Source organism: Macrotis lagotis, chromosome 1 (genome assembly GCF_037893015.1).
Source record: "Macrotis lagotis isolate mMagLag1 chromosome 1, bilby.v1.9.chrom.fasta, whole genome shotgun sequence".
Lineage (NCBI taxonomy): Eukaryota > Metazoa > Chordata > Mammalia > Peramelemorphia > Peramelidae > Macrotis > Macrotis lagotis.
The window spans coordinates 159,466,323-159,482,658 of NC_133658.1; the positions used below are offsets into that span (position 1 = coordinate 159,466,323).

Below are 16,336 nucleotides of genomic sequence, written 5' to 3' on the forward strand. Positions count from 1 at the left end.
AAGTGAATTTTATATTTCACATCTGTACCACTAACATCTCTTTCTAAAAAGAAACAAATTATTAAAAATGATAGAAATCAATTTTCTTAAACCCATTGAGAAAAAAGAAAAACAAATTCCTTGTAATGAATAAGAATAGTTAAGGAAAACAAATTCCTTCAATGGCTATACACAAAAAAATGTACATCACATTCTGCATCTTAAATAAAATATCTCTATAAACCACAGAAAGTTTCATTATCAGTCTTCTGGAGACTTTGATGGTCATTAAACTGATCATTTTTTCTTACGGCTTTTAAATTTATTTGTCTTTTCAGTATCTTTTCAATAAATTATTCTGGTTCTGTTTATTTTACTCTTTAGTTTGTAAAATTCCTCAAAATCATACATTTTTATAATACAGATGTTAAAGTAAAAATTGTTCTTCTGGTTCTGCTTACTTTACCCCAAGGCTTTCCATGTCTTTTTGAAATCATCTATTCCTCATTTATAACATAATAGTACCCTATCACAATCAAATACTATTTTTTCAATTGATGTACATTCCCTTGGTTTCCAGGTATAGGTTAGTTTTGAGTTTGGGGGGTTTTTTGGTCACCATAAAAAGAGCTGCTATATTGTTTTTTACATAAAGAATTTTTCCCTTTTTTTGATCTCTTTTAGATATAGTACTAACAGTGATAAAACTCAAACAACACATACTCTTAGGAGCATTTTGTGTATAATTCCAAATTGCTCTCTGGAATGATTACAAATACTGACAGGTATACACTAACAATGAATCAGTGTGCCTCTTTTCCCACATCCCCTCCAATATTTATCATATTTTTATTATCTTTGCCTTTTTGATGAGTGTGAGGTGGAATCTCAGAATTGCTTTAATTTGCATTTGTCTAATTAGTGGTTTGGAGCATTTTTAAAAAAAATATGGCTACAGACAGTCTGGGTTTCTTCCTTTGACAACTGTCTGTTCACATCGTTAGTCTGTTTACCAACTAATTTTTCTTTTTCTTATCCATTTAACTCAGTTCCTTATATATAGCTTGGAAACAGGAACTTTATCATAGAAACTTGCAAAGATCTTCCCCCGATTAATGGTTTCCCTTTAAATCATAGCTATATTGGATTTGTTGGTATAAAAACTTTTTTTAATGTTACATAATCAAAAATTTTATCTCCTGTGATCTTCATTATCCTTTGTTTAGTCATGAATGCTTGTCTTATTGATGGATCTGATAGATATTTTGTCCATGTTTCTCTAATTTGCTTATGATATCACTTTTTATATATAGGTTACTTACCCATTTGTATAGTGTGAGGTTTGGTTTAAATATAACTTCTTTCATACTCTCTTTAAGAGATAGTAACAGTTTTTACAGACTATGGAAGGAGTTTTTTGAAACAGAATTTACATACAAAATAAAATAAGGTTGTTAGTAGGGCAGAGCATTGTTAGTGGGGTACAGGAGGTAGAATCAGGGAAGGATACATGAAGAAAATGGTGGGCAATATAGCATGTCATGCATCCATATTTGTTGGTCTTTGACTAAATAATGAAATTAAATTTAATGATTAATTTTTGCCCATTTTATTATTAATAAAAACAACTAATGTGGCTACAATTGGATAATTTCAAATGTGAGATTCCTACAACAAAGCCAATATTGTGGCCTAGATAGGTGATAGAGTTGTTGGTATCCCAAAGGATTAAGGAAAGCCTCAATTGTTTGTTATAGCTAATGCTAACGTGGACCAAGTTATTTAGGATAAATTCAATTGAAATGAAAAATAAATTTTATTTTATTTCATGAGCTCGAAAATATAAAGGGGATTATGAGACTCATTCCCCAAAATCCTTTCCCCCTTCAAGTATGGAAGCTTTCCTAGAAGAGGTAGAAATTCTGTTGTTTGAATGGTGGGAAGGAAAAAAAATGGTAAATTAAATTAGGGGACAAACAGTCATTTACTAAGATTTGATTTAACACTCACTAATTAAGTGCCTCAGTCATTTTACTTCAATTTTTGCCTAAAGCATGATGACCTTGCTCCCACAATAAGAAACAAAAATTATATTCTGAATGTGTTAGTAAGTGCTTTAGTCCTTTGATGAAAATTAAAAAAAAAATTCCCCATCTAAAAAATTTCCCTAAATTCACAAAACCCCAACTATTTCTAAATCCCAATGCATGTACTTCTCTCCAAAAGAGGAATAGACTGGTTTCTAAGGAGAGAGAGAGAGAGAGAGAGAGAGAGAGAGAGAGAGAGAGAGAGATGAAAGAATAGTTGATTTGTACGAACCTAAATTTGAATCCCAACTTTGCCATTTACTACCCATGTAACCCTGGGCAAATCATATAATTGCTTTGAGTTTCAATCTACTCAACTGGAAAGTAAGAGGGTTGACTAGTTAATCACAAAGACTCCTCCTCTAAGCCGTGATCTTATGACCTAGATTGTTGTTGTTCAGTCATTTTTTAATTGTGTCTCACTGTTTGTAACCTCAATTGGGGTTCTCTTGGCAGAGATAATGGAGTAGAGTTTGCCATTTCCTTCTCCAGCTCATGTTACAGATGAAGAATCTGAGATAAATAAGAGTTCAGTGACTTGCCCAGGGTCATGTAGCTAGAAAGTAGGTGTCTGAGGGCATATTTAAACTCAGAAAGATGAAGTCTTCCTGATTCCATGCCCTTCACGCTATCCACTGTTGCCACCCAACTGTCCAAATAACCTAGACATTATGTAGTAATAGTTTTTCCATGATCTCCAGAGCTGGGGTCCAAGTTCTTTTGACAGCCCACAGAATTTATCTTATAAGTCTAACCTCTCCCATGATATTAAGATGAAGATGATCATTCTTTTCTCCTTACTTCAATGTGAGCATGCCATTACTCACTCTGGTCAAGATGAGTAACAATCTCCAAAGTGCCTCTACTATAAACCAACCTCTTAACCATCTCAGAAAGTTGTGACTAGGTTCAAAAACACTCTCCATTGAGTAGTGTTGTTAACTGGTCCCAAGCTTCCTTCAGGAGTCTTTAGGTGCTTCATTCATTGAGTTGGTCATGAAGCATTTATTTAAACATTTACTGTGCACCAGACATTATGTTAAGAGTTAGAGATACAAAGATATGGCTAAAACATGGTTCTATTCTATTCTAATTGGGAGAAATAATATATATATATATATATATATATATATATATATATATATATATATATATATATACACACCTGATATGTACAGTTTAACTGGAAAATAATATCAGAGGGAAAGTGCTAGTAGGAGAGAAAGGACAGAAGGATTGAGAAAGTCCTCTTAGAGAAAGAGGGATTTGAGTTGATTCCTGAAGGATACCAGGGAAATGAAGAGGAAGAGGTGAGGGTTTAGAATATCCTATATATAGAGGACGATTTGTGAAAGGTTTTGAAGTTGGAAAGACAAGAAAAAAAGGCCTTGTTGTTGAAGTTTAGAGTATGTGAAAGGTTTAACAAAGTATTAAAAATATAGAAAAGTCTATACTGGACAGTAGGAATATCACTTTGGCAGGTGGCTAAATGTACAATGAATGGAATTGGGGAGAGATTTGTGGCAGAAAAACCAATTAGCTGATCATTCCCATAGTACTATTAAGAAGTGATGGGGTCTTGGTCTACAGTGGCAAAAATATAAGGAGCCACATTACAGAGATGTTGGGAAGGTAGAAATGTCACTATTTGACAAGTGGAGGGCTTGGTATATGACTTCAATTTTTTAAAAATCAAATATGAGAGGAGATTCTCTACTGAAAACATTGAGTGACTGAGTATAGGGGGAAATCAGAATGAATTAAAAAGTTTAGAGTAGTCAATATGGTGAAAGAGTCAATTAGGAAGGTATAAAAGAAACACCTCATAATAAAGAATGTCCAATCAAGATTACGTAACATAAACTTGTTGAGAACCAAGTCAGCATGGTTTTCTGACTTTTTTCAGCTCCACTTAACACCATGGGAATAAGAATAAGGGAGGTTGTGGGGCAGCTAGTGGTGCAGTGGATAGAGCACCAGCCCTGGAATCAGGAGGACCTGAGTTCAAATTCAATCTCAGGCACTTAATAATTACCTACCTGTGTGACCTTGGGCAAGCCACTCAACCCCATTGCCTTGAAAAACAACAACAAAAAAGAATAAGGTAGATGATAGTGGAAGCAAATCAAGAAGTTGGGGAGGTTTTGGAACGTTTGACTGATTAAAGGACAAGAACCCAAGGAATTTTGTTTAGAGGACAGTGCAGAGATGAACCAATTCTCCAATATGGTAAGAAAGGGAAAGCTTCACTCTGAGTTTTCTCTTGCATGTCCTAGCTCTTTATCCTGAAGCCTCATTCCAATCTCATTGATATGTTAGAAGAATCCTCCACCTGACTAGCTCCTCAGAAGCTATCCATATAAGAAAGGTGATTAGAGCAGTCAATTTCATCCCTCTTCAGCCTATACTCCAGATTTTCTTTACCAGCCATCACCAAGTATTTTTTTTCAGTTTCCTATAATGTGTTGTCTTCCCCCATTAGAATGTAAGCTCCTTGAGACTAGGGACTTTCTTTCTACTTGTAATTATATTCCCAGAGTATGAAACAATTTAAGTGCTTTAAAAAAATGCTTGTTGATGTGATTTGACATGGATAGTCAGTGTAAGTATTCAGGGATTTGGAAAGACCTGAAAAGTGAAAGGATTGTAGGTCACTGAAAGGACAAAGAACAACCATGTCCTTTTTATTCTCTACCTTTAAATTATAAATAATAAATATTTTAAAATGAGTCCATGCTGTAAGAATCTGATCTATTAAAAAAACATACTGAATTTATTCTTGGACTCTGATCCTTTCAATTCTTTACAGTGTGTGATCATACAGATTTGTAAAACAGCAAATCTCATTTTAATTGCTCTACAAATGCTTTATTCTAAGCAATTTTGCGTAACATCCTCTATTTGTGCTCCCTCCCCCACTCATACCTTCATAATTATGGAGGCAGAATACAAGGAAACATCTAGGTTCAAGCATTTACTGGAAGAATCAAAAGAGATGTGATGGTCTCCAAAAGGGAAGTTCTAAAAGGAAGACTTACATGTACAAAAATATTTATAGTAGCTATTTTTGTGGTGACAAAAAAGTTGGTAATTGAAGGGATGCCCATCAATTGGGGAATGACTGAATAAGCTGTGGTATAGAAATGTATTGAAATAGTATTATGCTAAAAGAAATGACAAGCAGCTAGATTTCAGGAAAACCTGGAGAGATTTACATGCAAAGTGAAGTAAGCAGAGCCAGGAGAATATTGAACATAATAAAAGTAACATTGTGTGATGATAAGCTATGAATCACTTAGCTCTTCTCAGCAATTCAATGACTTAAGACAATTGCAAAGAAATCATAATGGAAAATGGCTTCCACCTCCAGAGAAAGAACTGATGGAGTCTGAATACCCATTGAAGCATACTATTTTCACTTTATTTTTTCAAGGGTTTTTTTTTCTTTTGGTCTGTTACTTTTTTCACAACATGACTAATATGGAAATTTGTTTAACATGATTGCACAAATATAACATATAGCAAATAGATGAGAACTTTGAGGAGGGAGAAAAAAATGAAATTCAACTTTTTAAAATGAATTTTAAAATTGCCTTTACAAGTAATCAGGAAAAATATTATTTAAGAAGAAGCTTGACTCTCATGGTTAAAGATCAGATAAAAAAATCAGAGGGTAAAGATGAAGTACAAAGAGGGAAGTTTCTTTGATAATTTGACCCACCTGTACCTAAATTCCTCTTCTACAAGCATGGACTTGCCATGTTGGGAAGAAATCAGTGGTTCCTGACAACCACAGGACAGCTGACACTGCAAATGTATTGGCTGTGGCTCCTATCTTCCCTTTAGTCCACTGAATCATATATCTATGGCCTATGTTAGTAAAGAGGAACCAAGAGGTCCTGAGTCTAAAAGTCCCAAGTCTTTCTAAAGATCATTCCTACTGTACAATTAAGTAGACCATCAGTCTGGAACTATGTCATGTTGTATGGAATACTATGCCCCACACAGCAGTTGGGGGATGATAAACCTCAGAAATGTTCACTTTTCTAGAACTCCTAGGGTCATAGTCTCTTATGTGCTATGTGGATAACATCTAGCTCTAAGAGAAACTGGAAGTGGGAAGCAGGCACATTCCCAAGTTAGATTTTTGGTGTTTTGCTATATATTTTTAATTGACTTTGTACTATATAAAATTGAACTCATTCTATTTGTTTCTGCACAGAGGATCTCCATTATACCAAGATCAGACAAAAAAAACCAATGTCTACCTTTTTATGATGACCACCCCCCTCCCCCTTCCCTGGCCCCTTTGAGTTTTTCTTGGCAAAGATAATGGAATAGTTGGCCATTTCCTTCTCCAACTCATTTAACAGATGAAGAAACTGAGGTAAACAGAGTTAAGTGACTTGCTCAGGGTCAAATAACTAATAAGTATCTGAGATCAGATTTGTACTCAGGAAGATGAGTCTTCCTGCCTCCAGGTCCAGTACTCTATTCATTCTGCCACCAAGCAAGAGCTAAGGTTTGCCATGGGACAGGGTTCAAGAACTGATTTGCACTGGATAAGGCAACAATCCACATCCTCTGGAAGGAGAGTCAATATGGCCACTGAGAAAGAGGCAGAACTGGGAATAGAAGAAGGTTGTTATTTTCCGAGGACTATAGAAAACCTGGCATTCTTCCAATATTTCTGTTCAACTGGGGGAAATATTACACTGCAAGATTCCCAACCAGGTTTAGTAACTTATCATCCTTTTTGTTCACTAGAATCAGGTTAGTAATATCACCAGTAGTTACTGGCTAAATAAGAATTTTCAAAGTTTTACTATTTGAGTGGTCTCAGCAGGAGAGAGATGGCAGAGACCATGTAGTCTAACTTTCATTTTACAGATGATGAAACCAAATATTATCAAGTGGCATAAAATTTGTAAAGTTCCAAGAGGTGGTTATTTGCCCAGCCAAATACTTATTAAGTCCCAATCAGAACAAAATCCAGATAGTCTGATTCTAAACCTAAGGCTCTTTATATCACACCATATTGTTAATATAAGTCCCCTGCCCTCTCATATGGGCATGTGAGGCTATGTATGTGCTTGTGATAACACTTTTAATGTGAATACTATATAATGTTTATTTTTGGGTCTTGATATTTTGAGCATCAAGCCCTGTACCTTGGATACAGTAAGTGCTGACACACTACATATTGGGTTTCTCCAAAGGGTTAATGAAAAGATGCATGAATACAGCCACTGCAAGTTATATATAGCATACAGTAAGTAAAGTGAATTTCAAAGAAAGAAAACAAAAAACTCTCCCAAACCTAACTCTATAAACAGACCACAGACGGGGGCAAAGTGGAACTTGGCGCATAGAGGCTACAGTAAAGAAAGAAAACAGATCAAGTTACACAAAGTACAATTGAGAGCTGGGTCCACAGCACAATGATCAGCTGCAGGAACAAGGACGTGTGTTGTCGAAATTCACCAAGACTTGATTTCCTCACATTCATTCCAATTGACCCAGGCCATGTGCAGCAGGTTAATTCCCCTCCCTGCAGGTGGAGACAGATAAAATAAACTGAACCGGTGGGTGCAATGGGCTCCAGGAAACCTTTATTTCAGAATTTGATCTAACTCCAGAAAGGAAACAACCATGGACTTTGCTCTGGACAGTAATCTGTTTTCTTAGGGCAACAGAGAGATTCACAGCTGCCAGAGAAAATACAACCGGTTTGGTGGCTGATTTTTGGCAGGCTGGGTTACAAGGGAAGTTTAAAAAGACCACTTCCTACCTTCTGTTCCCAACTAAGAGTAAGCTGTCAATCTTGTAGGATGGTAAAGCTCTGGAAAAATCCAAAGGGGAGGCTGGGGAGTCAGAGGAGAAACACAGGCAACAGGTGCATCCCCCCTGAAATCCTTCCATTCAGGCACAGCTACTGATGCCAAAACCACGCTTGAATAAAGGCCCCGTGGAGCTTGTTTGGTAGGGGGCAAGAAGGTTGGGACCACTGAATCTCATTCTTGGAAGGCTGCCACTTCTCTGGTCAGGGCAGGGAGGCTGCTGGGCTGCCAACAAGTGTTTATTGAGCCTCTATACCTACTGGGCAGAAAGCATATTATTACCTTGCCTATTTCTCTGTTTCCTCCCTCTAATGTCATCAGATTGGCTCAATTCAACACCATTAGGGTATAGTGAAAAGAACACTGGATTGATTATTAGAATATTCAGGTTCTAGACCTTGCATCGCCATGAGTGAGCCGTTTGACATCAAATATGTTTCTTTACTCTAAAACGAGGCTATTAGATTTCCTTTCAGCTCTAAAACCCTTTAGCCCTGTGATTTTTAACTGCTGAATTGAGTGCTTCAGATTCACGTATAAATTTATAGACTTGAAAGTCAATGTGATACATGGAAGGGGGCAGATTTGGAATACTGGGTTCAAATGCTAGTTCTTTCACTTATGAACTGCATGACATTGGATAAATCACAGGCTCACTAGGCCTTATAGGCTCTAAGGTAACTAAGGTTTGTTCTAAATCTATAATCTTTTGACAACAAGGAGTTTTGGGTCTAATAGGAAAGTCAAGACAGATGGGCAGTGCTGAATCAACAGTGCCGCCATTTGTAAGTGATGATAAAGATGATCTTGGGCGATTCACATCACTATTGGATTCATTTTATTTGATCCCCATAACCATCTTGGGAGGTATGTAGGGTGGTCTTGTTTTCCCCACTTTATAAATGGGACAACCAAAGAAAATTTTTTTTTAATTTTTTAAATTTTTAAATTTTTTTTAAAGAGTGAGTCATTGAAGTCACATGCCATTGTTACTGCTGCTGCATGGCACAGTGGACAGACATATGAAGCCACCTTTGAGGTCACATGAGAAAGAAATGGGAAGTTGGCTAACCAGTGGATAGAGGGCTGGACCTGCAAGATGAGCTCAAATTCAGCCTCAGATATTTTTTAGCTGCATGACCCTGGGCAAGTCCTTGAAACTTTGTCTCAGTGTCCTCATCTATAAAATGGGAATAATAATAGCATCTACCTCCCAGGGATGTTGAGAGGATCAAATGAGATAATATTTATAAAGTAATGTGTTAATCTTAAAGTGCTGTATAAAAATTGATCATTATTATTATTATTGCTATAAAAATGAGAGATTTTATAGTATTTTTAAGTTTACAAAATACCATTATTTCTCATAGGTATTAGAGACATTATCTCCATTTATAGATAAGAAAACTGAGGCTCAGAAGATAAAATAATTAATCCATAACCATACATTTAAGATGGAATAAAAGTCAGAATTAGAAGTCATATCTCCTCATTCTCTCTCTCTCTCTCTCCCTGTCTCTCTTCCCCCCCATATGTTTCTCTCTTGTTTCTGTATGTATTGCTCTCTCTGTCTCTCTTGAACACATTATACATATATCTATAATCTGTATTCATATATATATATATATATATATATATATATATATTTGTATTTCCTTTTCTTGTAGATCAAGTCATTTCAGTCATGTCTGACTTTTTGTGACTCCATTTAGGGTGTTCTTAGCAAAGATACTGAACTGGTTTGCCATTTCCTTCTCCAGCTCATTTTACAGTTAAGGAACCTGAGGCAAAAGGGGTTAAGTGACTTGTCCAGGTTCATACAACTCGTGAAGTCTCCAACTCAGGTCTTCCTAACTCCAGACCTGATCCTCTAGCAACTGTGCCACTTAACTGATCATTCTTTCCTCATGTAATCTCAAATGTGGCTATATATATGGATATGATTTGAAGAGAATAAAAATCAGAAAAATTAGGAAATGTAATTTTTTTAAACTAAAGACTAAATTCCCTTCTATTTTCTCTCCATAAATATTTTTTACATTTTTATTGTTGTTCAGCAATATGTATGTTTTTTCATTGTATGGTTGCCAATCTTGGAATACCACAATTTATGAATAAAAGTTGCGGATGATTCAGGAATCAATAAAGTGATGTTTGCAAGGAACAAAGAGGCCACAGACTATTTCTCAGGATGACTTATGGAATATAAGGGATATGATTGAGAAACTGTACAATTAGGAAAGAAGCTGCACTGCTTATGTAACAAAAGGAAGGGATTGCAAAGAGAAGGCCTAGGTGCAGCAGAGGAACACACAAAATCAAAGCTCTCAGGGAACATCACCAGTACATAAGTAGATCCTCTGTGAATGACCACTGGAGGAAGATGGCCAAGAATCACACAGGACATGAAAAAGGGGACAAGTTGTGATGTGCTTCGCTAGAGGGGACATCCACATGAAACTTGAGATTCTTTGCAATCCTGATGAAGTTCAGCAAAAATGAACAAAGCAATCTGAGTTATCTATCAGCAAGATGATATTTTGTACAAATAGGGAGTGAGAAGTGAAAAGTATCCCCTATTTATGAATTTTGGAATACCAGAAACAGAGATGTTTTCCATACATAATGGTCCCAAAGGAAGATACATTTTGCCCAGTCCTTTATTAAAAGGAAAAAAAAAACACTCAGGTTTAGAGACAATCTTACATTTCTTTGGGAACCAGAACTAGTCCTAAGATAAAAATGAACAGTTAGCAAGGTGTTTTGTACTACCTTTCTTTTCCTCTAGTTCCACCCTTTCCCCTCCTTACCCAGTTTAGAAGCTTATTGCTTTGTCATTCTTTTAGCAAAATCCCTCTCTCAGGAAACCAGCTGAAAATATTCATACTGTGTATAAATAATAGACAACACCTTAAAGTGATAACCCTTCTCAGATAAATATATATATATATGTATATATATATACATACACACACACACACACACATACATATATATATATATATATATATATATATATATGTCTTTTTTTATATGCAGGCATTAAATTTTGGGAGGAAGTAATAAGTTCTAACCATAGGACTTAAGTCTGCTAAGCACTATAAATAGATGTATTAATCAGCTAGGTTGTCTACTTTTAGCCTTAATTAGATTTTGATTCCCTAAGACTTTTCTTATTTGAAATTGTGGCAATAACAATTTCTGTATTCATTATATCAAAGTAAGGATTTGCATGATCCTTCTTGATATCTATTCCTTCAAATTCTGTGCATTCATAATGGGTTCTGTGGTTGTTCCACAATTTAAAATGACCACTTTTCTTAAAGAAGTCCATCTGTATTTGCTGTGAAAATCAAATGAGATAATATTTGTAAAAAGCACTTAGCACAGAGTTTGGTATTCAGATATCCTATTTTCCCCCCTCAATCTTTCTTCTAGTTTCTCTTCTGTGTAGCTTTCTGATATTGTGTGTTTGGAGCTTAATAAATTCACATTGTCTAACTTGATATTTTAGTATCAATGCTACCCTCTAATCTCTTGCTCCTAGCACCCCTATGCTTGAAAGATACTAACATTTGAGCTCTGCCTTAGCTAAATGCTGATGATTTGAGCTCTTTTTCAAAGGTTCTATTTCCAAGGTTTCTGTAAATTTTGGATTATATTTTTACCATAATACATTTAGTATCTCTTAATTCAATTAACTCCATTTCAAACTACTTAAGGTAAGGACTACCATCTGTATTTTGTATCAATTTAGTTAAAATTTGTTCACTGCCGATGACATTTCAGGTACCGTGTTTGATAACGGGGATATAAGCCTGAGTTTAATAATAACCTCTGCTCTCAAGATTACAATATAATGGAAGGAGAAGGCTAAAGAAGGGTACACAAATAATCATGATACGAGGATTGAATTAGTTGCAAAGGAGAGTCCAAGTAAGAATCATTAGTAAAATCTGAACAAGGGATCATTTTCAACTTGTGGCAAATAATAATTCTTGGTATGAGGGAGGCTAGGTGGTGCAGTAGATAGAGCACCAGCCCTGGAGTCAACACTACCTGAGTTCAAATCCAGCCTCAGACACTTAATAATCACCTAGCTGTGTGGCCTTGGGCAAGCCACTTAACCCCCATTGCCTTGCAAAAAAGAAAAAAAAAATTAAAATTAAAATAAAATAAAATAAAATAATTCTTGGGATGAATAGAAGCAATAGCTTAATTTAGGATGCCTCACTTCAGCAATTAGAATAAGACTCTTTTAATTTAAGGCATTTTTAGAACAAGGAGTTTGGTTTGACAAGTTTTTCTCTTAGCCATTGAAATTCCTTGCAAATTCAAAATGGCAGTATAATCTCATTTATTCAGACTTTTTTCTCCAACAACACAGATCACAATCTACCCATGCCCAATCATTCTATGAAACTCTTTTCCACATACTTCTTTGCCACAGAATATCCACCCAATGTATTAGAGCTTTCTCATTTTCTCTTAATATCATGCAGGTGAAGCGTCCAGTTGTCATCATTCATTCTGCAACATGACCAGCCCATCAACTCTTCCTGTCATTGAAATTGTTGATGACTTCTTTTCTTCTATTATTCTTTTAAGTTTCTCATTGGAGTATCTACTTCATTGGCCTGTTCAGATCTACCATGTGCTTCTCCATTGCTTTCTACATGATGCTTATCTTACCTTTTTGGAGGCAATAGAGTGTTTCATTTTCCTGCCTTATAGCAACATTGGCAATATGTTATTATTGAAAAGATGAACCTTTGCTTTCATCAAAAGCTTAGAGTCAATTTGTTTTTTCAAATTCTCAAAAGCGATCCAGTCCATTTTCTTCTTCTTTATGTACAAATTGTTTCGCAAGATCCATAAGAATACATTCAAATACAAACTGAAATCTGGGCAAGAGAAATACTTCATCTACTTGGTTTATCTTGTGTGAATAAATAGATCAGACTTCTTTGATAAATATAGATCTCTTCAAAGAGGATCTGAGATGTCCTGGGGTTTGATTCAATCTATATAAATGTCATTCACAAATAGGAGCATCTGAAGTACTTTACCATCCATAGGAAATCTGTCCTCAAACTAGTGTCTGCAACAAAGAGAGGGAAAGGAAACTCATATACATGATTCATGCATCCAAAAGACATTTATTAGAGGATAGCTAGAGACAGTGGCTTACTATAGATCTTCAAATCTGCATCCATATTGGGATAATGTGATAGCAGTTCTCCAGACTGGAAATATGATGAATCCCCAAATGGTTTCCTACAGTTTCCTTTATGTTACATGAAGACCCATTTCTAACAAGTTTTTGAGATGCTCCCACCTTTTTTGGGTTTTTCAGATGATGACTGGTAGAGAGCAAGATACTGTCTGCTCTCTCTGTCTGCCTTTAAACTTACAGTTTGGGATTTTTTAGTAATGTAATTAGGAGGGGATAGTAATGCTCCCCATTTTAAGTTTAGTTAGTAAAGCTTTTGTCTAGGGTTATATATGGATTACAAGTGTTATGCTGTCATTTGGAACTATATAGAAACATATTTATGATGCTTTAATTACAATAGTGAGAAACCTTTTCAGATGGTTTAAGGGGGTAAAAAACAAAAGAAAACAAGAAACTATCAGACTATATAAGATACTAGTCAATTTATTAAGAACATGAATCTTCCCAGGATTTTCTGTCTCTTAAATTGTCAGGTATATGTTAGGAGAATGCAATGGCTTTGGGGTGATTCTCTCAAGTGGAAAATCAAGTGGACTTATGAAATTGTTCATGGTTTTCTCCCCAGAGTATTCCATAATCGGAATGTTAACTCAGATTTTATAGGGAAGGGAGACTTAATTCTAATGCATAAAGACTCCAAAAAATCTTCAATTATTAATAAAGCTAAGTATAAATGTAGACTTATATATAAATGTAAATATATAGATATAGATAGATAGATACATATATAGACACACATATTTTCTAAATCATGCCATATCAATTCATTTATATTCCCTAAGTGAGGAAGTATGGCACTTGCAGTTATAATTATCTAAGAAATAAACAATATATATATGTATATATATATGTGTGTGTGTGTGTGTGTGTGTGTGTATAAAATAAAGACAACCTAGATTCAATGAAATGTTTTGTGTCAGTCACAGTTAACAGGCCCTACTTGAAACCATGAAGGTGTCTGGAAAAGACTGAAGGGGGAGGGGAGAGGAGGAGATGTGAGAAGAAGGGAAAGAGAGTTTCATGGAAGTTTCATGACTTTATACTAACTGGACTTTGAAGATAGATATGGGAAAGGAGTCCAATTAGAGAGATGGGAGAGAGCATAGACCAGGAAGGTGAGGTAAAGACTAGGTTAGTCCAATTTACTACACAAAAGGAGTAGAATCAAATAAGCTGGAAAGGGAACTAGAACCATATTGTGGAGAATTTTTAAGGTCAGAATCGGGAGTTTTATTTATTTGTTTGTTTGTTTGTTTGCTTATTTATCTTTTATTCCAAGAAACCATGAAACGTTTTTGAGAATATATGTGTCATCAAGTCTGTAGCATATTATGAATATGATTCAGGGAGTAGTCTGGAAGATGGATATGGGGTGGGGAGGGGTTTGTATAACTTGGAAGTAGGAATACCAAGATAGAGGCTAGTCTGTATGAAACAAGATAAGGTCAAGAACTAGGGTGGTAATAGGGTGAATAAAAAGTTGGGACTACATGATGTACAAACAATATGGAAGAGGTGGAGACATTAGAACTTGGAGAGTAATTGTATTTTGGAGTGATAGAGAAAAGAGAGGGGGGAAGAAGCATTTATTAAGTGCTTACTATAAGCTAGTCAATGTATTATCTCATTTGAACCTCACAACAACCCTGAGAGGTAGGTGTTATTGTTATCCCCTTCTTCCAGTTGAGGAGGCATATAGAGAAGTAAAGTAACTTGCCTAAGACCACATGACTATTAAATATCTAAGGTCACATTTGAATTCAGGTCTTCCTGATTCCAGGACCTTATCTAGTGAAGCATCTAGTTTCCTATAGAAAGAAAGAGAAGGAATAATAAAAGACACTTCCAACATAATGAATTTAGGTGACTTCTTGGATCTTAGTACTATGGATAAGAATAATTAGAGTCAGAGAGAGAGAAGGATTTTTTTTTCCTTGTAGCAATGGGGTTAAGTGATTTGCCCAAGGCCACACAGATAGTAAATATCAAGTATCTGAGTGGATTTGAACTCAGGTCCTCTTGATTCCATAGCCAGTGCTCTTTCTACTGAACTACCTCACTGTCCTTAGAGTGACAGTTTAGGGAAGCAGTGATAGAAATTTAGATATGTTGAGGTGCTAGCATAACTAGGTGAAATTCTGTAAGCAGTTGAAAATACCATTGTAACACTCTGGAAAGTGGAGCTACTTCCCAACTCTCCTTTGAATTAGCTGCTTAGGTTCCCCAGAAGGTGTCATTGGAGATTAATAGTACTACTGTGCATAAGGGCCAATATAGTATGCTCCTCAATGGCTAACAGCTAGATTTAATTAGTTTTTAGGGGGAAAAAGCTTTCTAATAAAAATAATATAGCTGGGATAGTTGTATAACTTTATAGTTATGGGTATACTCTTCCACAATTACACAAAGTATTAAAGGAGAAAGTGGGTTCAAGCTTATACGACACATTTAAAAAGGATCACTAGATCCTATTTACTAAATAACTATTCCTCCCTTTTTAGAGTCCTTGTGAAGTTTCTTTTAATATGTAGTTTTCTAGGCTCTGAGGATTGATAAACTGTAAAATCTTCAAGCATCCTTTTTCTTGGTGTGACTAATTTGTCCTTGGCATATATCTTTGCTAATGTCTTCCATTGCTGCTCCAGGGACACCACTCCTAATCTTTGAAGTTTACAAGGTTGTCCTCTGGAAGTTGGGGAAAGGGGTGAAAGAAAAGGAACACTATTCCCAATACTCTCATGGCAATTCCCTAAACCATCACTACTTTGGCCTGCTGCTAGATTTTCCTAATACTTTTAGCATAATAAATATAGATACAAAATGTGACTGACTCTTTGAACCAATTACAGTACATTTCCTATATGTCTGGTATCATATGATTTCATTCAATGATCAAAGTACATTACTTCTCCCAGATTCATTAAGAATAAGTTAATATTTTAATTTACCCATTTGATTGATTTATTCAATAGAGGTTGCTGGGTTTTCTGTAATGACAATTTTGAGGTTAGAGGGTGTGGCATATTCCCCTCCCCATTTCCACCAGCCTAGAGTTTCCAAAGTGACACTGGGGGGTTGAGAAATAGATTTGGGAATCATCTGAATAGAGGTGTTAATTGAAACCATGAAAGTGAATGAGATCACCAAGGGAGAGAGTGTAAAAAGGAAAGAAGAAAAGCAGGCCTAGGGTAAAA

At 35.6% G+C, this 16,336-nt stretch overlaps 1 long non-coding RNA gene across 38 annotated transcripts in view; it reads right to left on the reverse strand.

The window, feature by feature from the left end:
- LOC141504332 (uncharacterized) overlaps positions 1–16,336 on the reverse strand; it is a 1,263,877-nt gene that overhangs the window by 775,973 nt on the left and 471,568 nt on the right. For 3 of the 38 annotated variants that reach the window (XR_012473300.1, XR_012473307.1, XR_012473294.1), the window contains one exon: positions 12,344–13,007. The exons of 34 other annotated variants lie outside the window; for them this stretch is intronic. This is a non-coding gene — a long non-coding RNA (uncharacterized LOC141504332). The remainder of the gene's footprint in view (positions 1–12,343; positions 13,008–16,336) is intronic. One more of the 38 variants, XR_012473305.1, reaches the window with a different exon arrangement.